Source organism: Mercenaria mercenaria, unplaced genomic scaffold, assembly GCF_021730395.1.
Source record: "Mercenaria mercenaria strain notata unplaced genomic scaffold, MADL_Memer_1 contig_5035, whole genome shotgun sequence".
NCBI classification, from domain to species: domain Eukaryota; kingdom Metazoa; phylum Mollusca; class Bivalvia; order Venerida; family Veneridae; genus Mercenaria; species Mercenaria mercenaria.
This window is the reverse complement of record NW_026463316.1, coordinates 53,025-79,841: the sequence shown is the minus strand read 5'-3', so window position 1 is coordinate 79,841 and position 26,817 is coordinate 53,025. Positions and strand designations below refer to the sequence as shown.

Sequence of the window (26,817 nt, the reverse complement as noted above, 5' to 3'; positions counted from 1 at the left end):
CATGCTGGTCGCAAACCCACTATGTTGGTTTTCTCATGGCGCGGCTCATTTGTGTATTGTAAGCCGCTTGGTAAGGGTTTCACCGTATAGCCTGCGGTTTTATGCACACTGTGTTCTTATTTTTAATACAATATGGAAAAGGGTTTCATCTTTCATATTCAAACTGATGACTGCACTGGTATGGACATTGTAATTCGCATCATGAACTACTGACCAATTTGCAGTTCATAATTGGTTACCAAAGTAAGACCTGCCAACTGTAAACTGCGTTCTAGTCTGCAGTTGGCAATTCAAACGTAAAAGTGCAGACCAGACTGCACTTAGAATTCCAATAATTTAGCTTTATGTTACCATGTGGAAAATTAACCGGTTGTTTTTCTTTTCTAACTGATTGATTTTTTCCATAGGGAAGAAACTAAAAGGGGAAAAAATAATAAGCCCAAAGTTCAGATATGTTTAGCTACCTAAACCATGGTTATCAGGTTGAACTGCTGCCAATCTCTGTTGTAATGACAGATTGTTAACTATGGTCCCTATTCTAATCATGGCCAAATTTGTTTTCACGGTATCACTTATGTCTTTGGGTATTTTTTAGGGATTTACCACTCCTACAAAGTTTAAGATCTAATGTTTCTTGCAGTAATTTTACAGTCCCCCTCTATCTGGCACCCATACAACCAAATACTAAAATTTACATTACGAAACTGCTGTCAACAAGTAACATATGATCAGACACTAACAGTTTGCAGTCATCAGTTTTCTACAGAAACACATTTTGTTGTACTTAAGTGATACTTTAAGACATTCATTTTGTTTTTAATATAGACGGACAGGTCAGTTACAATAATTTAACACTTAAGTTCCAAATACTTTTGCAAGAAAAATACACTACACATTAATCTTATAATCTAAACACATTCCTTTTCTTACAGACAACTGATTTTCTTTATTTTCCATTATTTACAAAAATCATAAATGATTTAAGAATAAATATAATTGTATTCAGGTTTTTGGTACGATATTGGCATAGGATTTAAGTCACACTATTGAAAAACCCTTGCTATGGATGATAATATCATTTTCAGTGATATTTTTGTTTTTAATACCTCCTGCATTAAAGTTGCTTTTAATTATATGTTAAAGCAGTGGTCCAAATATAGAATATGCATAGTAATATGGTCAGAAAATCTCTATTTTAAATTTTGCACAAACTTTTATACAGTTAGAGCCTTAAAGGGAAATAATAGAAAGGAATGAACTCAATAACTTCTCAACTGAGTTAATAAAATATTCAGATCTATGACGAATATATTAGATAATAATTACTGAAAATTATACTTAAATTAGTAAGTTTTGTAAATGTTCATGACTACAAATATGGCAATAAATAGGAAAATTTGCAAAATATAAAGTGTTTTACATATTGAAATTGACGACACCTACCCATGCAAAAACAGGGCCTTTGCAGAATATACTTTTTATCTTTGCCAAATATTTGCCATAACCTTTGCAGAACAGTTGCAGCACATGATTGCTGAATATATTCCGCAGACGAGTAGAAATGGAACGAAATGTGCAACTATTCTGCAAAGCTTTTGCAAATATACACAACGCACACAGAATGCAAATACTTCGCAAACAAATTACAATTCACAGCTGAATCTTTGGCAAATAAATCGCAAACTGATTGCAAAGTAATAGCAAAGTATTCGCAACTTGCATGCAAATAATATGCAAAGTATTCGCAAATACGTAACAAACAGCATAAAATGAATTTCTGAGGTTCAAAGAAAAGGATTTTGTTTAATATCTGAAAAACAAATGTAAATTCACAAAACCATTAAAATTTTGCAGTTTAAATAAATATTAAAAGTCAATCATTTCAGTGATCATTCAGTAACAATAACTAAAATCCAGTAATAATGTAAGTTTCAACAATTGCTTGAGTAAAAAGTGTTTTATATAACTATCATTGATTAACATTACCTTTCTACATGCTGCAATATTCTCTGATCTTGGAAGTCTTATTGCTTAACATCATAGTATTGCATTATCCTTATTCAACAAAGTTTATATCCAGAAAAAATAATTAGAATATTATATAAATAATCTGTTTAACACAAGTTTGCCTCACCAAAATATTTCTACTAACTGATGTGTAAACATTTCCTCACAATATTTTCAAAAATCCTGCCATTTGAATATAGACCAATCAGAAAACAGAATGGTTAATTACTTCCTGTACCTAGAGTCTACCAGGAAAGCAAATTCATCTATGTTAACTATTTGCAAATGCTTTGCTCTTTCATTTTTGTACAAAGTGTTTATTTGCAATACCTTTGCTAACTAAATGAGCTAAGTGTTTGTTTGCAGATGCTTTGCTGTCTGCTAATTCAGTAAAGTATTTATTTGCAAAACCTTTGCAGTCTGTAATTTATCTAAGTGTTTATTTGCAAACCCTTTGCTTCAGTGTGATATGTTTTGCAGACTGTTTGCGAAAGTCTGATGCAAATACTTTGCAATCACTTGGAATATAGTTTCTGAGAAAACAAATATTTAAAATATATTCTGCAAATACATGACAAAGGGTTAAATGTGTATGGGCTATACACATGTAACAATTCTATAATTGTGTGGAAGACAATACAAATCAACAGTAGGAGAAGTATTTTATAAGTATTGTCCTGTCATACTGTGATGATTGTTTGCTAAAAATATAAATACATTTATCCCCACCCCCCTCCCCCTTCTTCGAAAAAGATGGGGTATATTGTTTTACAGATGTCGGTCGGTCGGTCTGTCCGTAGACCAATCCGTTTCCGGATGATAGCTCAAGAATGCTTAGGCCTAGGATCATGAAAGTTTATAAGGAGATTGGCCATGGCTAGCAGATGACATTTATAGATTTTGAGTAATTAGGTCAAAGGTCAAGGTCACAGTGACTGGGAACAGTAAAAAAATTTCCGGATTACAACTAATGAATGCTTGGGCGTAGGATCAGGAAAATTAATAGGGAGGTTTGTCGTGCCCAGCAGATGACCCCCCTATTGATTTTGAGGTCAGGAGGTCAGGAGGTCAACATTTTAACGGTTTCCGAATGATAACTCAAGAACACTTGAGTGTAGGATCAAGAAATTTTATAGGGATTTTGATCATGACCAGCAAATGACCCCTATTGATTCTGAGGTCAAAGAAGAAAGGTCATGGTGACCTAGAAAAGTTAAACCATTTCCAGATGATAAATTGAGAATGATTAGGCCTAAGATCATTAAACTTTATGGGAATTTCTTAATTTGAAATCCATAACCATGAAATTAAGCTCCAAAATGCTGAACTTGAGGCTGTATTTTTTCCCCTTTAAAAAAATTGTAAAATTTTACAAATAGTGAATGCGTAAAAAGTCTAAGTGAATACATTTTACACATTATATCCATAACCTTGAAATTAAATTGCAAAATAACAAAAGGAAACCAAATGTTGCTTTAAGTATGTACGAGCGTTTTCTTCATAAAAAAAAAAATGTTTCTTCGAATATTGCTTTCAAACAAAATTTTTGCCAAGAATAAACGCTAAATAATCAAAATATGACTAAGAATGTATCACTTAACCAAACAGATTCTATTTCTTGCAGGAAAAAAAAAACACCCTTAGTTTTGGCTGGCAATTGCCTAAAATTGACGCAAGATTTACAATGGGGTAGGGGAAGGTTGTGTCACGTATCTATGAAAGTAGATCAGGTTTGATTTTGATATTTACCTGACTGATACATAAAACAATAAACTATAATTGAAATAAAAATGTTCAAGATAGCACCTTATTCTATCTAGAAAATAAAGATTAAAACAAAAAGAACAAAAAAATCAAAATTCACCAGTTTTTAATAGTTTTTTTTCTAAATTAATCTCTTAGATGCACGGTAACCGCAAACTTTTTTTTCGTTCCGTTTTGAAACATTTTTGTGTGTCATTAAAGCTGCAAATTATTTTGAACTTCTTACCGTCAGTTTTTTTTTTTTTTTAGATCTAAATACATTTTTGCCATTGAAATTAAAGTGAGTGGGGTAAATAGGTCAACATATAACAAGAAGGCCAAGATGGCCCTAGGTCGCTCACCTGAGAAACACATCATATCACACCATAACAGTGTAAACATGTTTCACGTAATGATTTCATGGAAAAAAAATATTCTGACCAGTTATCATTAGAATAGTAGAAAAAATCTTGAGTATATATAAGTATTTTCTTTGATTTGACCTAGTGACCTAGTTTATGAACCCAGATAATCCATATTCGAACTTGACCTAGATTTTATCAAGGCTATCATTCTGACCAAATTTCATGAAGATCAATTGAAAAATACAGCCTCTAAGGCATACACAAGGTTTCTCTTTGATTTGACCTAGTGACCTAGTGTTTGACCCCAGACTATCCAAATTTGAACTTGACCTAGATTGCATCAAAGCAACAAATCTGACCAAATTTTGTGAAAATTCAGTGTAAAATGCAGCCCCTATTGCATACACAAAGATTTTACTCGATTTGACCTAGTGACCTAGTTTTTGAACCCAGATGACCCATATTCGAACTTGACCTAGATTTCATCAAGGCTATCATTCAGACAAAATTTCATAAGATCAGTTGAAAAATACAGCCTCTACCGCATACACGAGGGTTTTCATTGATTTAACATAGTGACCTACTTTTTGAACCTAGATGACCCATTTTCCAAATCTACCTAGATTTCATCAAGGCAATCATTCTGCCTTAATTTCAAGAAGTTCAAATACAAAAAAAAAAAAAAAAAAAAACAGCCTCTATCGCATACACAATGTTATCCTTTGATTTGACCTAGTGACCTACTTTTTGACCCCAGATAACCTATATTCAAACTTGAACTAGATTTCATAAAGACAATCATTCTTATCAAATTTCATGAACATCAATTGAAAAATACAGCTTCTATTGCATACACAATGTTTTACTTTTATTTGACCAAGTGACCTACTTTTTGACCTCAGATGACCCATATTCAAACTTAACCTAGATTTCATCAAGGCAATTATTCTAACCAAATTTCATGAAGATCAATCGCATACACAATGTCTTTCTTTGATTTGACCTAGTGACCTACATTTTGACCCCAGTTAACCCATATCCAAATTTGACCTATACTTCATCGATGCAATCATTCTGACTTAATTTCATGAAGATAAATTGAAAAATACAGCCTCTACCGCATACACAATGTTTTTATTTAATTTGACCTAGTGACCTACTTTTTGATTTCAGGTGACCCATTTTCAAGCTCGGCTTAGATTTCATCAAGGTTATCATTCTGACTTAAATTCATAAAGAATAATTAAAAGATACAGCCTCTACGGCATACACAAGGTTTTCCTTTGATTTGACCTAGTGACCTACTTTTTGTTCCCGGATGACCCATATTCAAACTACCACCTAGATTTCACCAAGGCATTCATTCTTACAAAATTCATGAAGATTAATTGAAAAATACACCCTCTATCGCATACACAAGGTTTTTTCTTTGATTTGATTTACTGACCTAGTTTTTGACCCCCAGATGACCAATTTGCCTAGAATTTATCAAGGTAATCATTTTGACTAAAATTCACGAAGATCTATTGAAAAATACAGCCTTTATCGCATACACAATGTTTTTATTTGATCTGACCTAGTGACCTAGTTTTTGACCCCAGATGACCCATTTTCGAACTCGGCCTAGATCTCATCAAGATGATCATTCTGACTAAATTTCATGAAGATCAGTTGAAAAATACAGCCTCTATCGCATACACAATCTAAATGTTGACAAACAGACGACAGACAGACGCCGGACATCGTGCAATCACAAAGACTGCTCAGGTGAGCTAAAAATGAAAGAGATTTGTTAGTGGCATTTATGCTTATATAAAACTGACATCACCTTGTGTTCATAGTAACATTTAAAAATGAAATCCCTATTTCATTAAATGGTTTGTAGTATGTTTTATAAAATTCCAGTCAACATACCATTTTTTTATTTCACCAATTTTCAGAAATGCTTAAACAGTGGGTGAAGAAAATGCCCTTTAAAAATAAACGTGTTCGGTGACGTGTGTTTTTTCTTCTCTTGTTTGTGTTAGAAGCTAATGTTTTTCAATCTCCCAGAGTATGATAAAAATTCTCTCATAGAAAAAATTCGCTCCTACATCCTTAAATACTGTCAAAATATGGTACTTTATGCAGTGTTTTGTCACTTAGGCCTAAAAAACTCTTTGTTTCCGATATCATGCTCAAAAATATTAGGGTAGGCAGGTCGGATTTTTTTTCATTAAGTGACACTTTTCGGGCATTATTTTTGTGTCAAAAATGATTACAAGAAAGCGGGTTATGCCTTTAGAGCATCAATAAGTTGATTTATAACATTACTGGCTATGTTTAAAGCATAAAAAGTGCAGTTTCGCAACTTTTTGTTCAACATGTGAAAAATATTTTCCAAGGCCATAAAAACATTTATGTATGAGCCAAAAATTTAGGGTAGGTCGGGATACCGGAAACAAACAATTTTTTACGCCTTAGCTGTTTTTCGCTTTCGAAATATTTGTGAATTTTTACAAATACTGAATGTGAAAAAGGTCTAAGTGCATTTACACTACAGTAATATATTATTTTACTTTTTTTCCAAACATTTATTCTTGAGTGCAGAAAATGAGTAATTCTGAATTCCAGTCAAAAGCTCACAATTATAAATATTATCTAAATTAAACATGACAGTTTTTTCTCTCTCCTGAAAAGTTTACTGAAATGCACTTAGACTTCTTTTGCATCCGCCCCTCGATGCAAAATGCATTCGGAATGATTACATCTGTTAAAAAAATAATTTTATGTTTAACAATAAAATTGCGTCGATGGTATTTTTAATGTATATTTTGTGTTATGTTTTTGTGGCATTCCGGTATCGGGATAAATATCTCCTCGCATCTCTTCACATCTTATTTCGAAACACCTATGTCTCTTACTTACAATAATGATTTATGATCATTCATTCTGAGGTTTTTACATGAATATTTATGTTTAAATTATTGCAGCAAGTAAGACTGGCCAGTATTTTATGACATGTTTGGTTTTATAATGTCTTCGTTTTCCTAACACGGATAAGGCTTAAAGGGATGATATTAAGTTATAAAATATCAGATCTTCAAATAAGTCATCCCAATAACTCGGGTGAGTAAGGTTCTTACCGCGTCATTTTGATGCATTATTTAGGTTCGACACCAAAATTTAATTTACGGAAACATACGGAATATTCATGAGCGCCAGGTTAATACTTACGGGCAGAAGTAACTTTCACTCACTGTAAAGAGACTTACCCAAAGCTCTCTTTACACTAGGGAAACAATCAGTTTATAGAGAGAAATTATTGAGTGAACACCGTTTGTCAATTCTAATACTGTCAATGTTATATTGACGCAATAGACAAATAGGCTATGTTACCTGCTTTATGCCATAACACAGTCATGCATTTAACAGCCCTAAAATTGATATAAGTACTTAAAAATATATTAAAAAACGGTTTTGCTATTATACTGTGAAATCATTATTATTCGTGCCCACGATAATTTTAATTGAGCGCAAAGTCGCCAAAATAGACACCATAACCTTTCGATCTGATCCGTAGTTGTATGCATGCGGCAGTACTAACCTGCTTTCGTGTAGTTTATGGAGGCTCCATAAACGATAAACATAGGGATGCGTGGAAAACAAAACAGACTATTTCATTTAGAAATGTTGGCTACCCGTGGTTTGTTTATAACATGCTTGTCAAAGTAAAAGTAGATACAAAAAATAGAAGTTTGACGTAGCGTCACGTGCCAACCGCACTATAATATGGCTGTTATTTGATTTTTTTCGACCCCGCTATGCAGTGTTTATACACTAGCCTTTATGAGACCCCTACTGGTTGAAAATAGTGTCATGCGCAAAACCCGGACCCCTAGCTCAAAGGTCAAGGTTACAATTGGAGGTCAAAGGTCAACAGGGCTTTTTTTCCTGTCCGGTCCATAACTCTCCCATCCACGAAGGGATTTAATATTACTTGGCACAAATGTTCCCCATGATGAGACAACGTGTCATGCGCAAAACCCGGACCCCTAGCTCAAAGGTCAAGGTCACAATTGGAGGTCAAAGGTCTTACATGTAAGGACAGAAGTACTAGTAGATCTATTCCCATGGAAATTATGATTGTTTTTTTTTACAAAAAATGGAAAATCCACGAATTTACGTTCCCACGAAACAGCCGTTTTGGCCAAAACCACGAAATTTCGTGCCGACGAAATTAAATGATTTCACAGTAGTCTACTAATTTTGGACCTCCGATAATTTATTTATACTGAATGTAAAATTGTCAAAAACTAATGGCAACGTTAATACCGGGAGGTGGATATCTCTAGGCACCTTTTTCATTTTTCTGAAAAAGAATGTAAAATGAAGTTAAAAATCAAGATTTCATAAATTTCCCCCACAGACTTGCGTTGTAAAATGACGCGACGTCTATTCCAAGATGGCGGCGTCCATACAAACCGCATTAGGGAGTTTGCTCACAGCTGGCGACGTCTGATATATTTATTGTTGAATAAAATACATGGAAAATTAAAACAAACTTTGTCCAAAACTTGTAGGATTTACTTGTACGGAAGGCGCAGAATTAACATTTTACTTCAAATTAAGCAGGGTTTTTTTTCCGTTTCAGGTTTTCAGTTATTTTTTCTGAAAATGTGTTTGTACTTACTCGTAAGCATTGACGTAAAATAAATTCATGTCTCAAGTCAGTGCGTATAAATTGTTTCAGCCATAGATATCATAATAGAGGCGGGGACAGTAAATAAGTGCGCAACCCATTTTAACTCATTTTTATTATAGGTTACTGTTGTTCACAATCTTATCAAAGGTTCCGATGATAACAGTCAGTAAAATGTTGTTTTTAGCATGAATACATGTTTGTGTACTGACCGGTCTTTTTTTTTTTTACCTTTGTGCTCACTATTTTTAATTACCGTTCAGTCTAGGTAAAACATTATTCCTCAATGCAATTAATGATTTAAAATGACTATGTACATATTTTAATTTGAGACAACGGCTTATATAAGGGACTACGTTAAACAAATTAATAATTCCCTTCCCAGTAAACACCTGACGTCGTACCGACGTTGGTTAGACGTTGGAAATTGGTCGCGACGTCGGCGACCTGAATCCAACGTCTAACCAACGTCATATCCACGACGTCTAATAGACGTCAGACTTAGACGTCTAGAAGACGTTGGCATTAGGTTGGATAGAAAGTCTGATAAATGTTTTTAGTTATAAAACTAACTGGTATAATTTTGCTAGTATAGTTTAAAGATATTTACTTGTTTTCATAAAGGCCTGGACATGCGCTTATTAATAATAGTTCATTCTCACAACAAACACTATATTAATTATGTTACAATATCGCATGAGATTGTCTATTTTCGGAGACGGATTTTTTTCACGAACTTTAAACTGTTAAAGATAAAAATGCATTCTATACACATATATAAATCATTCTAAATTCACATAAATCTTCTCTTCTACACATGTTGTCTTTCAGTCACACATTCGCGAGATAAGCCTGCATCGGTTTACACAGTCTTCCTGTAATTTGATATTTATTGGGATAAGATAGAGTAAGTTTATAAATACTTTACACAAAGGGAAGGATCCGCAACATGAGTAACAGATTTTTAAAAATTATACTTATTTTAAAAGTTATAGATCTACTGATTCCGTTTTTTTTTTTTTTTTGTTTTTTTTTAATGACTTATTTTTGTTTGTTACTTTAAAAAGCAATTGCATTTAATTACGTTTTACGAAGTTATAGAATATTTTTTCATAGAATTTAAAATATTACATATTTGTTTGGCACGTATTAATTATGCTCTTAGTAATAGCACTAGTATATTTGTATATGTTAAATAATGAAACTGTCAAATTTTATACATTTCAGGTGGAAATGTTGGCGGAGTTGAAGAATCATACAAAAATGACGAAACATAAAAATTTCAATTACTGCATTACTTTTTGGACTTATTGTATTAGACTTACGTCGCCATGATATGAAATAAAGATGATAAAATACATGTGTTGATTACTTGTTTGATTGCAAATTACGTTGAAAATTTGGTCAGATTTTTGTTGAAAAGTGGTTAGATTTAGGTTGGAAAATGGTCGGATTGCGACGTCTAGCCAACGTCAGGATCCGACGTCTAAACGGTTTGCAAATCCAACCAAAATCCAACGTTAATCCGACGTCGGGGTCCGACGTCTATACGACGTCTAACCGATGTCAAATGCCTACTGGGTTTATTGTTTATAATAACATAATATCTATTTTATCAATTCCATCCTCGCGTCTCTATTTTTCATGCTCGGCCGTAGTAAAGTGGGGCTTGTTTAAACATGTTTGTGATATTGATAGGCATGGTAGAAGTATAGACGAAATAAAAATATGACCCTTTGAATGGGTATTTTGTTCTTCAGCCAAATAAAAGAAGCATGTTCAAGCGCGTTAGTTACTTTCATTTTCGATAGTATGAAAAACACATGCTTTTTTCTCGCCAAAAAGTACGTAAACGAAACATTTACTTCTATTACAAACGGAGTCAGTACACAGCTATATTGAAAATTCCTCCAAAAACATGTTGAAAGAAAAAAATGATAAATATTAATAATAATAAAGAAATAAAACAGTGTATTCGGTAAAAATGATTTGAAACAATTCAAAATTTTATATAGACACTCAGTCGAAAATTTCGTAGTTGCAGGAATTTTACTGTTCTGTGTACAACTAGCTTATTAAATACATCTACCCATTTCATTACACAAATATACCCTGGCAACAATGACGGTATCAATGGCCACAACTTATAACTAATGCAAAATATACACAGAATATCACTGCGGTCATGTATATGCCGTGATATAGCCACATGCCAAATGGATTTTTTTGTATATATCATACGGAATCTCATGAAACTTCAGAACTTGTTGACCAAATGCTTTTAACAGCGATACATTTGTGGGTTTTCGTGTTGTTGCTTTAACGCTTGGTTTTACGTCACACCGACACAATTTAGGTCATAAAGGCGACTTTCCAGCTTTTGGTGGCGGAATAAGAACCTAGGTTTCCCACCGGGCATTATTTCATCACGGACAAGAACCTAAGCGGATCTACAGACCTTCCGAAAGCCAGCTGAATGACTTCCTAACATGAAAGAATTCTACACACTAAGGAATGTTTCGTGCCACCGGCGTTTAGGGGCAAGTGATTCGAAGTAAGCAGCCTCAGCCACATGGCCAAGAAGACCCCCTAACGGCGGCTAGTTGAAATACACCCAAAAACTGTTAAAAAAATAGGGATAGAAGAAAAAAGGAAAAGAAATTACAGTACAGTAGCACTTTATTTTGAAACATGAAAAAACTATATATAGATATTGTAAAACACTGAAAAATAAAGTAATGTCATTAAATAACCAAGAACAAACAAAAAATATATTGATTCAGTTCATGAACATTAACCTTGGTACATATGGGTTAAACATGAATGGTTTTAGCTTACAGCATATTTTTGATCATATTTAGCATTACGCTTTCTGTAACAAAAGTAAAGGTCACGAACGCACATGTATGTGTATGTATGTATGTATATATATATAAATATGTATGTGTATGGGTATATATATGTGTGCGTTCCTGTATGTAGTTGCTACATGTCTATTGCAATAAGATACAAATGAACAAAAACGAATAAGTTAATATGTTCACCATTTCTTTGCGTCTTGTATCCATCTGTCGTGTTTCTGAATAGAGACTTTGTTTTTTATGTAAATGAGTATTAAGTGGTGTAGTCTCAATGTCAGAGGGATAGGAAATAAGTCGAAACGTAAAGAGTTATTCCATTGGCTAAAACGGCAAACATGTAATATATATCTTTTGCAAGAAACTCACTTAAATAACGATAAAAGTAGTACTTGGCAATCAGACTGGGGGAAGGGGTCATATTTCAGTGGGGAAAAAAGTAACAGTGCAGGTACATGCATTTTGTTAAACAATTATTTTGCATTTGAAAACATTAGATTTACAGAAATAATCAGGGGTCATTTAATAGCAATTGAACTAGACATCGAAGAGAAATCTTTTCTGATAGTAAACATATATGGACCGAATAATGATGACATTTCAATTTTTAGTAAATTAGAAGAATTTCTTACAGAGCATGAAGGCAAAAATGTTATATTGGGAGGCGATGTAAATACAGTTTTAGATCCAGAATTAGATAAAAAGAACGGAAATTCAAATACTCATAAAAAATGCAGAAAATTATTAAAAGATGTAATGGAAAAATTTGGTATTTGCGACATCTGGAGAATAAAAAATCCTAAAAAATCACAATTTACTTGGCACTCTAGCGATAAACCGCCTATTTTTTGTAGATTAGACTATTTTCTGATATATCAAAGTCTTGTCAATAATACAAACTCATGCGAAATAGATGTCGGGTATAAGTCAGATCATTCAAGAGTAGGTTTAACACTGAATATACAAAATCAACCGAAAGGAAAAGGATATTTTAAACTGAATAACAGTCTCTTATTAAAAGATGACTTTCAAAAAGAAATAAAGGATATAATCAAGGAAACAGCTAGATTAAACGAACAGGCAAATCCAAATACTCTTTGGGAAGTTATCAAGGGAAACATTAGGAATGTAACTATAAAATACGCTACAAAAGTAAAAAAAGAAGAGGAAAAAAAAGGAAAAAGAATTACAGTTAAAAATACAAGACATAGAAAAACAAATTTCACATGACAAAAACAATATTGAGAACCTAACAGAGGAATATGATAAGTATACAACAGAATTAAATGAATTAAATGAGAAAAAGATACAAGGAATAATTATAAGGTCAAAAGCTCAGCAAGTTGAATATAATGACAAAAATAATAAGTTCTTCTCAAACTTCAAAAACAAAACTATGAGAAAAAATCTATGAAACAGATACATGTAAACGGAACTATTATAACTGATCAAAAGCAAATTTTGAAAGAGCAAAAAGGTTTTTATCAAAATCTATACAAAAAAGAAGAGCAAAAAACATCACAATTCAATTTTATGGATCCACAAATAAACACCCTAAGTGAAATAGAAAATAAAACAATAAGTGAAGAATTAACAGAACATGAATTCAGCATTGCCTTGAGAAGCATGAAAAATAATAAAAGTCCAGGATCTGATGGGTTAACAACAGAGTTTTACAAAATATTTTGGAATGATTTAAAACAACATTATATAAAATCCGTTAAGTTCTCCTTTGAAACTTACTCTTTAACAGAGCTGCAAACACAAAGTATAATAAGGCTTTTACCGAAACCAAACAAGGATACAACATATATTGAAAACTGGCGACCCATTAGCCTGCTGAATACAGATTATAAAATAATGGCTAAAGTAATAGCTAATAGAATTAAGAATGTTTTACCATCGATAATAAACAATTGTCAATCAGGCTTTATGAAAGGGCGACACATAGGAGACAACATTCGTGTTATTTTTGAAGTTCTTGAACAAATGGAAAATTCAGAACAGGAAGCAGTCTTATTTTTCTCTGATTTCGAGAAGGCCTTTGACAGCCTTAATCATAATTTCATGTTTCAAACAATTGAATTCTTCAATTTTGGTAATTACATAACAAAATGGATAAAACTGTTTTACAAAGAAGCAAAAAGTTGCACTATAAATAACGGTCATAGGTCAGAATTTTTTGAAGTCGAAAGAGGTGTACGACAAGGATGTCCCCTTTCCCCTTACTTGTTTATTATTTGTATAGAGTTATTATCAAACTGTATTCTAAAAAACAATGATGTAAAAGGAATATCAATGATATTGAAGTTAAAAATGTGTTATTTGCTGACGATGCCACTTTTATAACTGATGGATCAAGAAAGTCTTTTGAAACGTTAATAAGTATATTACACAATTTTAGAAATATTTCCGGTCTAAAACTAAATGAAAAAAAGTGTCAAGTATTAAAAGCTGGTTCAATACGTAATACAAATTTTAAATACTGTACAAATAAAAAATTTAGATGGACATCAGATTCTGCGCAATCTCTAGGAATTACCTTTTACACAGATATACAAAAGTCACAATCTAAAAATTTAGAAACAAAAATTGAATCCTTTAAGAACTGCCTCAAACAGTGGCAGCATAGGAAACTGACGCTACTGGGAAAAGTCACAGTTATAAAAAGTTTTGCTCTACCAAAATTGATTTACTATTTATCTGTTTTACAAACCCCACCAAAACAAACAATAAACCAATTAGAAAAAAACATGTTTGAATTCATATGGGATAAGAAACTAGACAAAATTAAAAGGGAAACAATAAAGAAAAACTATTTAAATGGAGGTATAAAAATGATAGATCTTTCCAAGTTTAATAGAGCAATAAAGGCCTGTCGGGTTAAAAAGTTACTGGATAAAAATAACAAATCAATAATAAAAGCTATTTACATAAATAAACTAGAAAAAATAGGAGCAAACTTGATTTTTGAATGTAACTTAAATGAAAGAGAAATATTTAAAAAATATAAGACAAATCCCTTTTTAAGAGATATCATTACAGCGTGGATTGAAATCGGTATTCTGTCCGAATGCACAAATGTAAACATAAAAGAGATAATATGGAACAACAGGAAAATAAAAGTAAACGATAAAACATTTTTCTATAGAACATGGTTCGACAAAGGTGTGTTATATCTCGAACATTTATATGATTTCCGAAAAAATCAATTCTATACATACAAAGACGTTAAAAATCTGTATAGTCTTCCTGAACATGACTACCTCAAATACATGTCTTTAATAAAAAGTATACCTACAGAACTAAAACAAAAAATCAAGATAGAAAATGTACCTTTAACTCCAAAAAGAAAAGCAATTTTGAAAAGGTTTACGGACACAAAAAGGGCAAATAAATTCCTATATGAACATCAAATAAAAAAAGAAGCACTGAAAAATAAAACTGAAACGAAATGGGAGAATATTACTTCAAAAGCAAATTTAATATGGAAATCAATATATAGAAATATCTTTACAGCAACGATAGATAGTACATTTAGAAACTTCCAGTATAAATTTATACACAGAATAATAGCGACAAATAAACTTTTACTAAAACAAGGTCTTATCGAATCAAACCTGTGTGATTTCTGTCAGATGCATGTTGAATCCATTGAACATCTTTTCTGGGAATGTCCACATATACAAACTTTTTGGAGAGATTTGAGAAAATTTCTTCAACAAAATAACGTACATTTAGAACTCACATATGAGACAGTGGCTTTTTTAATTACGGAACCAGTTCTACAAAGTAAAGCTAAAAATGGTATCATTTTAACAGCAAAATATTTTATTTATAAAAATAAAATAAATAAAACTATGCCAATTTTGGAACATTTCTTAAATTACTTGAAGACAAGATTGGAAACGGAAAAGTTAATAGCGCTACAACATGACAAAATAAATTAATATTACCATAAATGGAATGGATTCCCTCTACAAATAACTACATAATTTAAAAAAAAACTCTCTAAACATACTTTTAGATTGGAATACGGCAGTTGGATACAAAACGTAGATATACAACACTATATCTGCTGATATCACATATGTATATAAGGATATGTGTGAGTGTGTGTATGATATGCGTGGGAGGTTGTTTTGTATGAAAATGTGTATGTTTGAGGGTGGGTGTTAGATGGATGTGAGATTTCAAGAAATTTCCTGATGTACATTAAACAAATGATAATATATGAGCATCATGGTATAAAAATGAAACACTATAGAAGCAGACATGTACTCGATATATAAAACTAGTTGGTAAAATTGTATATGTATTATGTAACGTTATTATTATTGTCTGTATGATGTACATGAAGGGAAAACAATAAATAATAAAAAAAAAAAGGCATAACAAACTAAGAAAAAGACAAAAAAAAAAAAAAAAAAAAAAGAAACTGTTAAATTCTAATTTAAAGGCATATAAATCTCACTGTCGCTTTATTATGCCACCAACATCTAATGATGCGGGAGGCAAATAGTGATTGTCCTGTCCGTCCGTCCGTTCGTTCGTTCGTTCGTTCGTTCGTCCGTACGAGGTTAACCAAATGGGACCGTTTCGTCTAGCATCAATACCCCTTACTAGAATGACTTAATACTAATGCAGATGTAATCTGTGACCATTCCTCATCTTCAGACATCACCTGACCTCAGTTTGACCTTGATCTTGACCTCATTTCGGACTTAGGTTGCTTTATATGGGCCATCTCTTGGTTAACCAAACGGGACCGTTTCGTCTAGCATCAATACCCCTTACTAGAATGACTTGATACTAATGCAGATGTAACCTGTGACCATTCCTCATCTTCAGACATTACCTGACCTCAGTTTGACCTTGACCTTGACCTCATTTTGGACTTAGGCTGCTTTATATGGGCCATCTCTTGGTTAGCCAAATGGGACCGTTTCGTCTAGCATCAATACCCCTTACTAGAATGACTTGATACTAATGCAGATGTAACCTGTGACCATTCCTCATCTTCAGACATCACCTGACCTCAGTTTGACTTTGAACTTGACCTCGTTTTGGTCTTAGGTTGCTTTGTATCGACAAGGATGCAACCGGGGGCATCAAGCGTTTATTTAACGCAGCTTCTTGTTTTTACTACACACGTGCCGTTTAAAATATTTGACGAAATTTCAATAATATACGAAACTAAAGTTTGAATTGATTTGTACATGTGACAAATGTTTATATTTTTCAAATACTTACATTTTTGTGAGATAAAGCTACAATTATTAATACAAAACATTTTGTATTATTCTTGAATTTTCTGTATGACATTTATTTGTCCAGTTGTATTACGTAAGTCGGTGTAAACATTTATTGAATGTGATCCAATGTATATCCTTCCATGATCTTCGACAGATCTTAATGATTTCGGGTATTCTAGCTAACAATAATCTACACTTTACAGGTAAGAAGTCGGAATTTCAAATTTATAAATATAACGCACCTTCCATAACCGGTAACATGAATGTTGTTTGTTTTTGTCGGTGATAGAAAAATCCCTTTTTACACTTTTTCTTTTAAATTAGCAGTGTCGATATGTTATAAAGGTAACAAATTAACTTTTTTCTCAGATTTAGGTCTGGGCTTAAACTTCAAGCAAACTGAACAATTTCCGCCTTTGACTTAAATTATATCCACGTAGTCATACTGACACAGTCGACAATTAATTTACTTTACCCTCTTTAAATTCGGGACTCAGTTAGCTTCAATATTAACTAAATTAATTGTCGTTGGGGGTAGATATGCGTAAAAGAGCCCATATATCGTGCCTCCTATGCATTTGATCGCCCGAGATATTTAGTGACGTCATATATTATATGACATAATTGGAATTTAGCGTTTGAAAAGTTATTGTGTCATGGTGAGCTTGTTAATGTGTAGAAGGCTATATTCTAAGAAGGCCGAAGCAGTAACGACTATGTATCGTACAGGTTCTTCCTGGATTATGCTTTTGAAAAATACTGAGATTAATGATATTGTTTCCGGTAACATGGCTACCATGTATACAAAAACGGTCAAGCCATTTGAAAATCAACAAACTTTGTCGATACATCTTAAAGAAGCAAAAAAAAAAAAAAAATGCTACAGATGAGTATAAAAAGGACATCTTTGTAACTAGCATGATAAAAACAAATGAAATATATAATATAATAGTGTAGTATCGGACAATCAGCCATTCTCTTTGTTTGAGAATCTTCGCGGCTCAGTTGATCCGAAAACAATCAACAAACATTTTTCTTTAATATCTACTACGGATAATGTCTGAAACCCTCGGTACTCCAAATCTAAAGAGGGGTTATATGGAGACCGTAAGTCCACCTGAACAGGGCCAGGATCACGCTGGAGCTCCCGACCTGACCCGCTCCAGATTGTTGTCCCCCGACATGCACCCTCATGCGCCACAATAAATAACTGTGCCTCTTGATCCAAATCAACAGCCACATCCAGTTGCCACTATGCTAAACATCGTCGATATAATTACATCGATGGTATCAAGCCCTCTGATAACAGAACCAATAAAATTTGCCATGACCCCAGTCATATCAACCATAGTAGAAGCCATAGTTAAACCTGTTGCTGAAAATCTGAACAAATGTTTTTCTTACATAGAAGAAATAAAACTGAAACAATCAAACTTATCTGACCTCCAATCTAACAAAATAAAAAGCCTTGAAGCAGAAAATAAAAAAATACAAATACAATGTACAAAACCAGCAGGAAGATATCAATGACTCTCAGACCAGGAACAATATAGCAGGAGAAATATTCTCAAATTTCACAACGTTAACCTGAATGAAACAGGTGTAAAGTCTGGTGGATCTTCTTGGACTAGTAAAGAAATCAACTGATGATGCAGTAGTTGAAATCTGCCAAAAAATGGGCCTCACCAATATTAAAAAATCAGACATAGACAGACGTCATACCATTGGGAAAGTTAACAAGAATGGCAATTACCAAAGAATTTGTAAATTGTGAGCCACAGAAACAAAAATGATATCTACAAAAACAAATCTGAACTTTAGAAAGCAAAAACAGAAGCATTCAGTGTATTTGTCACAGAAGACCTAACAAAATCAAAACAATTTATTGTAAATAGACTTGGGGAACTGAGAAAACTCAAGAAAGTTCACTCCTATTGGACAATAGATAGTAGAATTTTCTACAAAATCACAGTAGATGGTTCAGTCAACATGGTCAGATTCATTGAGGAACGTATGCCAGATGGAGCAGCCAGATCTGATGAAGAGTCTATATACTGAATTGTTACTAATTTGTTAATGAAAAGTCATGCAGTCTTCCAGACACAATATGTTTTGGTACAACAATCAAAAATTATCAATTTGTATATGAAATTTACCTACTTACATTTGTTTGTTTACATTTGCCTGTACACAATTTGTTTGAACTTATTTGACCATTTGGTAAATGAAAATGTCTATGTTATTGATATAATATTTTGTGTACTTTATGCATAAAATATCGATTTGAATATCAATTATATTTATTTAAATTTACTTAATTATTTTGCCACCACACAACTTGCTTGACACATGAATATATTGAACTATGTTGTTTATGGAAAAAGGTATGTCTTCTTGATACATCATGTTTGGTTCTACATACATAAATTACCAATCTGTATATCAAATTCATTAATTTAAATCTATTCAGATTTTGCCACATTACTAGTTGTTTGAAACATGAACAGATTTGGCTATATATGTTATCATTGATAAAGTATGTTTTCTTGATATAATATGTCTGGCACTATCTAATATATTCATTTGTATTTACTTAACTTGTGTCACCACACAACTAGCTTGACACATGAATATATTTTTATCAATGTTGTCTGTTTGCGAAAAAGTATGTCTTATTGATATACCATGTTGGGTTTGGCAATCTGTATATCAAATTTACTAGTTTAAATTCATTTATATTTTTGCCCAATTACAACTTGTTTGAAACATGAACATATTTGGATTTATATGATGTTTTTGACAACGTATGTTTTCTTGACATAATGTGCTTGGCACAACATACATAAATGAACAACTTTTATTCAGTTTTATTAATTCAAATCAAATTATCCTTCTTACATAAAACAGTTTGCTTTATACCTGAACCCACCTGACTATGTTGTTATTATTATACAATATCCATGATACACTCACCTGACTTTGTTGTTATTTTTATACAATATCCATGATACAGTCCGTAAAATAAACAAACGTGTTTGTAATTATGGACGAATCCAAACGGAAGGAGAAGAAGCATGTTATAGAAATATTTCGATGGCAAAATACAATAATATCCATTTCCCCGACAAACCATAAACCGGACCAGTCTATTTTATGAGTGCAACAACACGGTTGACCCATTTAAACGAGCTGTACATGCAGTCACCTGACTATGTTGTTATTATTATACAATATTCATGATACATGCACTCAACTGACTATGTTGTTATTATTATACTATATTCATGATACATGCACTAAACTGACTATGTTGTTATTTTTATACAATTTGCTTGATACAAGAACTCATCTGACTTGCTGTTTTTATGTCTCTCTTCCCCCCCCCCCCCCCCCCTCCCTTCCACACACACACACATCTTACTGTTTTTGCCCTGTCCGTCCGTCCGTCCTTCCGTACGTCACACTTCATTTCCGATCAATAACTGGAGAACCATTTGATCCAGAACCTTCAAACTTCATAAGATTGTAAGGCTGCTGGAGTAGACGACCCCTATTATTTTGGGGGTCACTCCGTCAAAGGTCAAGGTCACAGGGGCCTGAACATTGAAAACAATTTCCGATCAATAACTAGAGAACCACTTGACCCAGAATGCTGAAACTTCACAGGATGATTGGTCATGTAGAGAAGATGACTCCTATCGTTTCTAGGGTCACTCCATCAAAGGTCAAGGTCACAGGGGCCTGAACATGGAAAACCGTTTCCGATCACTAATTTGAGAACCTCTCGACCCAGAATGTTGAAACTTCGTAGGATGATTGTTCATGCAGAGTAAATGACCCCTATTGTTTTTGGGGCCACTATGTTAAAGGTCAAGGTCACAGGGGCCTGACCATAGATAACCATTTCCGATCAATAACTTGAGAACCTCTTGATCCAGAATGTTGAAACTTCATAGGATGATTGAACATGCAGAGTAGATGACCCCTATTATTTTGAGGTCACTTGATCAAAGGTCAAGGTCACAGGAGCTTGAACAGTGACTTGACAACCACTAGGCCAAGAGTGTTGAAACTTAGCGGAATGACTGGACATGCCAAGTAGATTATCCCTATTGCAGCCAACCATCAGTGTCTCTTTGACTTTCACTCCTGACCCCTATTGACTTCTTGACTATAGGACTTTGCATTGGGGGAGACATGCGCTTTTTTACAAAAGCAATTTCTAGTTATTGTACAGTTTACTTGATACCTATACTCATCAGACTATGTAGTTATCATTATACAATTTGCTTGATACATGCACTCATGATCACCTGAAAATGCTGTTATTATTATACAATTTATTTGATGCAAAAACCAATCTGACTATGTTGTTATTATTATACAATCTGCTTGATACATGTACTCATCTATGTTGTTATTATAACACAGTTTGCTTGATACATGATCTGACTATGCTGTTATTATTATACAATTTGCTTGATACAAGAACCCATATGACTATGTTGTTAGTGTAGGCATTTAACTAGAGCATTTTATTTTCAAGGGAAATAATTGTGGTCTGACTGTATTATTTTGAAAATCACAGTTGAGATTTTTTTATGTGTGCACCGGTACAGTTTTGCGGGGAAGCGAAAGTTGACATGGAATTTTGTCTTCTTCTAAAAACAAGGTAAGTTGACAGTTTTTGTTGAAATATATATCTGATAGCTGACACATAGGAGAATGTTTTGGTTTATGTCCATCTTACAGATTTTTTTGAAAATGAAGAGAAACAGGGGGAATTCTGTAAATTTCTTCTTATATGCAAATGAGCAGAAAATGTATTGAAATGACTAGATCAGAAGTTTATGCCTTTCCAGTAAGTTTTTCCCTACCTTTGACGATAGTTATTTAAAAAGTATAGATATCAACCTCTTTGCTGATATTAGTACCTAAAATTTTCAGCCTGTGAATAGCTGTGGAAATTTGGGACTTCCTTTAATCAGGGTTCTCGCCAGGCTATTATCGCCTGTCGCGTGCGACATGCCTTCAGACTTTGAGTTGTATATTCGACATCCCTTATTTCCCCCGTCATCCCTTAATTGAAGAAGCGACATGTCATAAAATCATCCCAATAAACACCCCGATTAATCCGATAGTGTATTCGAAAAGCTTCCACGTGCTTATGCGATAGTTTAAGTAAAGCGATGCCAGTTAAGATAGCCGATAAACCAATGACAGCTGCCTATGTGGAACGTGTGACGTAAATTTCATCGTAGCTCCGCCTTTAAATCCTTTGACAGGCGGTATCTTGTGATGTGTACATGAAAGTGACTGTTTTCGAAAGTTTAAAGATTATACATGTCATTAGATATAATGACAGATGATTCAACAACTATCGTCCGAATATTTTTCGCAATCAATGAAAGACAATGAAAGGAATTAAGTCAAAAATTGTGTAACACGGTAAAATGCTTTTGTGCATGTAAATAATGCTTATTAATCACTGAAAATACCACTATGTTTTTCACTCTGAAATGCACCAGAATGCACCAAAACGAGTTGTAGTAACACAAAATTTTCTGGGGTGACCCCCATACCCCCCAGCGGGAGGGAATACCCCTCCCGCACCCACCCCTTTGTTCGTCAAAAAAAATATCCTTCTGCAACATGCCTTCAGAAAATCCTGGCTAGAACCCTGTACTTTTTTTGAAGATATAAATAGATCTAAGCTATATTTAGACTAAAGTTTTTTTCAGTATAACAGCATGTAGATAACCTTTACATACAGTCAAATATTCTTGATATTGCAAGGAAATATAATGCATTTTTCAAGTGCTTGCTGTTTCTTATGTTGTGCATACTTGATATAGGTCATTGTCAATGTCAACTATCATTATACTGACATTTGAAGTTGTTGTTTTTTTCTAAATTACCTCCCTTATATATGCATTTTTCTTCATTCATTTTATTGATTATTACTTCCCTTTATGTTTAGCAAAAATTCTCAGATTGCATTTAATTAACTCCCTTTATTGAACATGAAAAATTCTCTTGTGTAATGATTATTTGTATATTTTACTTACAGTGTCTGATACATGTAGTTGCAGTCTGTCTTTGGAAGCTGTAGAAATAACAAGAAAGAGGCTGACATAGTGGTATAGTTTGTTATATATGAAGTTTATTGATGGCATTCATGTCATGATGATATCATTAAAGTACAACATACATTGATTTTCTGACAGTCATGTGTTATAATAATCTGGTTCGTGATACTTTTTTTAATATACATTGTATACAATAGTTGCATTTTTTTTCAATATTAATTGCAGCTTTATAAATTAGAACACTTCAGGTTCATGTTTGATATAGTTTATAAATGATTATAATTTTAATCATACAATGAGTTATGAGATATTTTATTAATTTTAATATATTTAGATTAATAAATGTAAAAAGTCTGTATTAAATGCATAGGTCATCTTTTGTACAAAAATAAAGGAAAAAAATGTATAATTTTCATTTTCAGTTTTGGTAGGGAAAAGTTTGAGTATGTACATGTACAGTTGTTTGACCTGTCTTACCCTGTGGCAGTCCAAGAAGATGTTACCATTATGAAAATGCAGGAGGTATTATGCTTTCGTATGTTAAACAAAGGTCTCAAAGCATTTATATGCTGTATGGCTACTTTCTTGCTCCTGAAATAACTGTACAAGACAGCTATAAGACTGACATTCCTGACAAGATGTGAACCTTCTGGACTTTATGTCAGCCTGGCATAAACATTTCTTTCCTGTAGCTTTGTGTATCCCTCAATTTACTAAGTACATATCTCCATTAAAAATAATGATAATAGATATGGTTTAGTAATAAATGTGTGATAGCTTTGTAATGTCAACATTTCAAAAATAGAATGAACATGTACTTTGATAATAAATATTGAAATACAAATTTCAGTATATTGTATCAGCCAGCAAAAACAAAGAAGTAAAATTTGTATCTTTGTATTAAGATAATTAAAACAATTATATTCAAATGCTTTGACACTGATTTTATGTTGATTTCCTAGAAATGTGTGTGAATTAATTTTTACAATATTTCAGAACTTGAAGACTATTGTTAGTGCAGAAGGGACATAAAAGTTATGACAAAAGTAACAGATATAAATAAGGTAAACGATTGTGATAAAAAGACATGGCCAAATGCTGCACATCACAAAGGCAATATTTGAATTTAATTTTTTGTCACTTATGAGTTCTGTAAAGCTGATTTTGCAATATATATAAAATGATAAGGTTTAATTTTTTTTTCACATGATTTTGTCAAGACTGACAATTTGTTCATTGGAATGAGATAGTTAAAGGCGGCATTGTGTCACATAAAAATATGTCTGCATAGTTGCCTAACATTAAATGTCAAATTGTAAACAAGGAAATTCTAAATTTGGAAAATCCGTTTGTTGTTTTTCTCTTTTAGCTCAGTTGAAGGAGATGAAGTTTGAAGCAATTTTCACAGTACAACCTCTCCAGAGTAGCTCACTCTGAAGCAAAAACCTCTCTATAACAACATCATGAGAATTTCCCTAAGCTGAAATATAACTATCAAATTACTTCTCCAGAACAACAACCTCAAAATAACTAAAATATTTGTATATCCCACAGGGTGTTGCTCTACATAGGTTGCATTGACTTATAATATCTTAGATTTCAAATGCTTTAAGAAAAACAACACTTTCAACAAGGGGAAAAGTGAACATATATTACTCATAAGGTGAAGTTTTGGCAGTTCTCAAGTTCATTGTTTTTGCATGCTATATAAAAACACTTTAGGTAGTTTATCATTATTACATCATATACTAATCAGAGGTTGTAGGTTGTTGTTGGAGCTTTTAGGTGAGATCATAGGTTGAACATCATCAGATTTATCTGTTTATTTTTTTCACCATTTATTGAATATATGTACATTGAATGTTATAAAATATGCAATCTTTTCAGACAGTCCTATTAAATAACTTGTCATTTAGTGGGTCTAAGTATATGTAAAATTTAAATAAAGCAGCAAGCCAAGTAGCAACACAATCTTGCTGCTTAAAACAGGTAATTCCTTAGACAAGTTGAAATTAGACAAAATGTCAATTTGTAGAGTTACCTGACTTGCTGCTTGATAATATATTTCTAAGATTAGAATATCTGCAAATGTCTAAAATGATGTAATAATTGTTTTAAAAACTATCATGTTTTATTCTCTTTATGTAATAAAGTTTTACATTTGTATTTCCAGAAGTGCTACAAGTGTGTTGTCATGTGAAATGGAATTTACCCCAACTGTGCTGCAAGATGTATATTCAAGTGCAAGACAGCCATGCACCAGCTGTAAACTGAGATGACCCATATAATAAATATGTTGGCTTTTCTATGTATTATCATCTGTACAGAATGTGTTCATGACAAGACTGTATACATATATTGTTAAATCATTTTTTATTTCCATTATTGCATGCATGTAAGAAGCAAGCATTTAACAATTGCATTCATAGAAGTGTTAAAATGTGATCAATCTAATTTAAAGAAACACATTTAATTGGACTTTTTAAGTTTCATAGTATTTGTGGAGGCGACTGACCCAGTCATTCAGCAACTTATACTGTCTGTGTGTCATTTCTTGTATGTTATAGTTTTCTTAATAATACATTAAATGTCAAAGTTACGGTAAGATGAACTCATTCATCACTTGTAGATTAATGTTAAAGCAGTTCAACATTTTACCATAAGTTAACTAATATTCTATTTAACCAGAGTTGTCACATATTTTCATATAAATATTTGTATAATACAGTCTAATCTAATCTACATTATGATGTTCCACAACTTTTAGTTATATTTTATGTTGATATTTTATGTTGTTTTCATGTCTCAACATATAATTACTAACATCAAAGAAACTTAAGTATTTTTACAATTTGGTTGGTATAATTGGTTGTCTTGTTTATATATTTTATTTTTTTCCATCCAGGAGAATAAAGAAATATACATTTCAAAATATCTCATCATTCTAGATAAGTACACTATATAATCAAGATAAAAGAAATAAGAACAAAATATGTTGGTGGAATTTTATTTTCAAAAATTTGATATACAGTCTTTGTAGTATTTACTTCTTTAGATATGTTGGACTGAAATGGGAATAACAACATACTTTAAATTTTTGTAGTCATAAGTTAATATGGGAATTATTAACTTAACTTAAAAAGATTTTATCTCACTGTTATGCAATCTGAGCTTTAATATTTTTCAACATTGTCATTGGCAACAAGGTTATAAATTATTTGTTGTGTATACCTTGCATTCATGTGTGATAAATGCTTTTATGGTATTCTTTAATATAATTTATGCTTTTCATCTTATCATGGATTAAAAAAATATAAATTTATTTGTCTGATAATTAAGGTAAAAATACTGACTGATTAAATTGCAATATAAGAAAGCTTATTTGAGATAAAGGGAGGTAATTCCATAAAAAAATATGTAGAATGTAGATGATAAATGTAATGAAGGGAGGTAATAAAATATTGTGAAGTTATTAGTCTTCATTTCTTTGATGAGCTAATTAATTGTTTTACATTTTGGTTTATTAACTACAAGTATGACCTAACATGTGTACCTGTCCTGAAGGAAAATAAAATATGTTTGTTTGATGTCCTTGTACTGTTAAGTTGTTCCTGTAATTGTTTACATTCCATGTCTGAATGAAATGAAGAAACAGACTTTAATGAGGGTATCCCGGGAAAATACCTAAGTTTATTTTTATATCAGCAAATTTGATGAGATAGTCATTCAGGAGTTGTCTATCCTATTTCCAAAAATGCTATGGGGACTAAATTTTTTGGAGTAAATATCTCTTTTAAAAAATAACACACAGCATTTTAA

General features: G+C 32.4%; 2 long non-coding RNA genes across 2 annotated transcripts; both read left to right on the top strand.

Moving 5' to 3' along the window:
• The first annotated feature begins 3,346 nt into the window (after nucleotides 1-3,346).
• On the top strand, nucleotides 3,347-10,154 carry LOC128554420 (uncharacterized). The gene is made up of 3 exons (XR_008369604.1): nucleotides 3,347-3,737; nucleotides 9,628-9,703; nucleotides 10,024-10,154. It is a non-coding gene; the product is annotated as an uncharacterized LOC128554420 (long non-coding RNA).
• An 11,250-nt stretch (nucleotides 10,155-21,404) lies between these two features.
• Nucleotides 21,405-25,803, top strand: LOC128554421 (uncharacterized). The gene is made up of 5 exons (XR_008369605.1): nucleotides 21,405-21,581; nucleotides 22,980-23,049; nucleotides 23,421-23,520; nucleotides 23,995-24,062; nucleotides 25,172-25,803. It is a non-coding gene; the product is annotated as an uncharacterized LOC128554421 (long non-coding RNA).
• The last annotated feature ends 1,014 nt before the right edge of the window (nucleotides 25,804-26,817 follow it).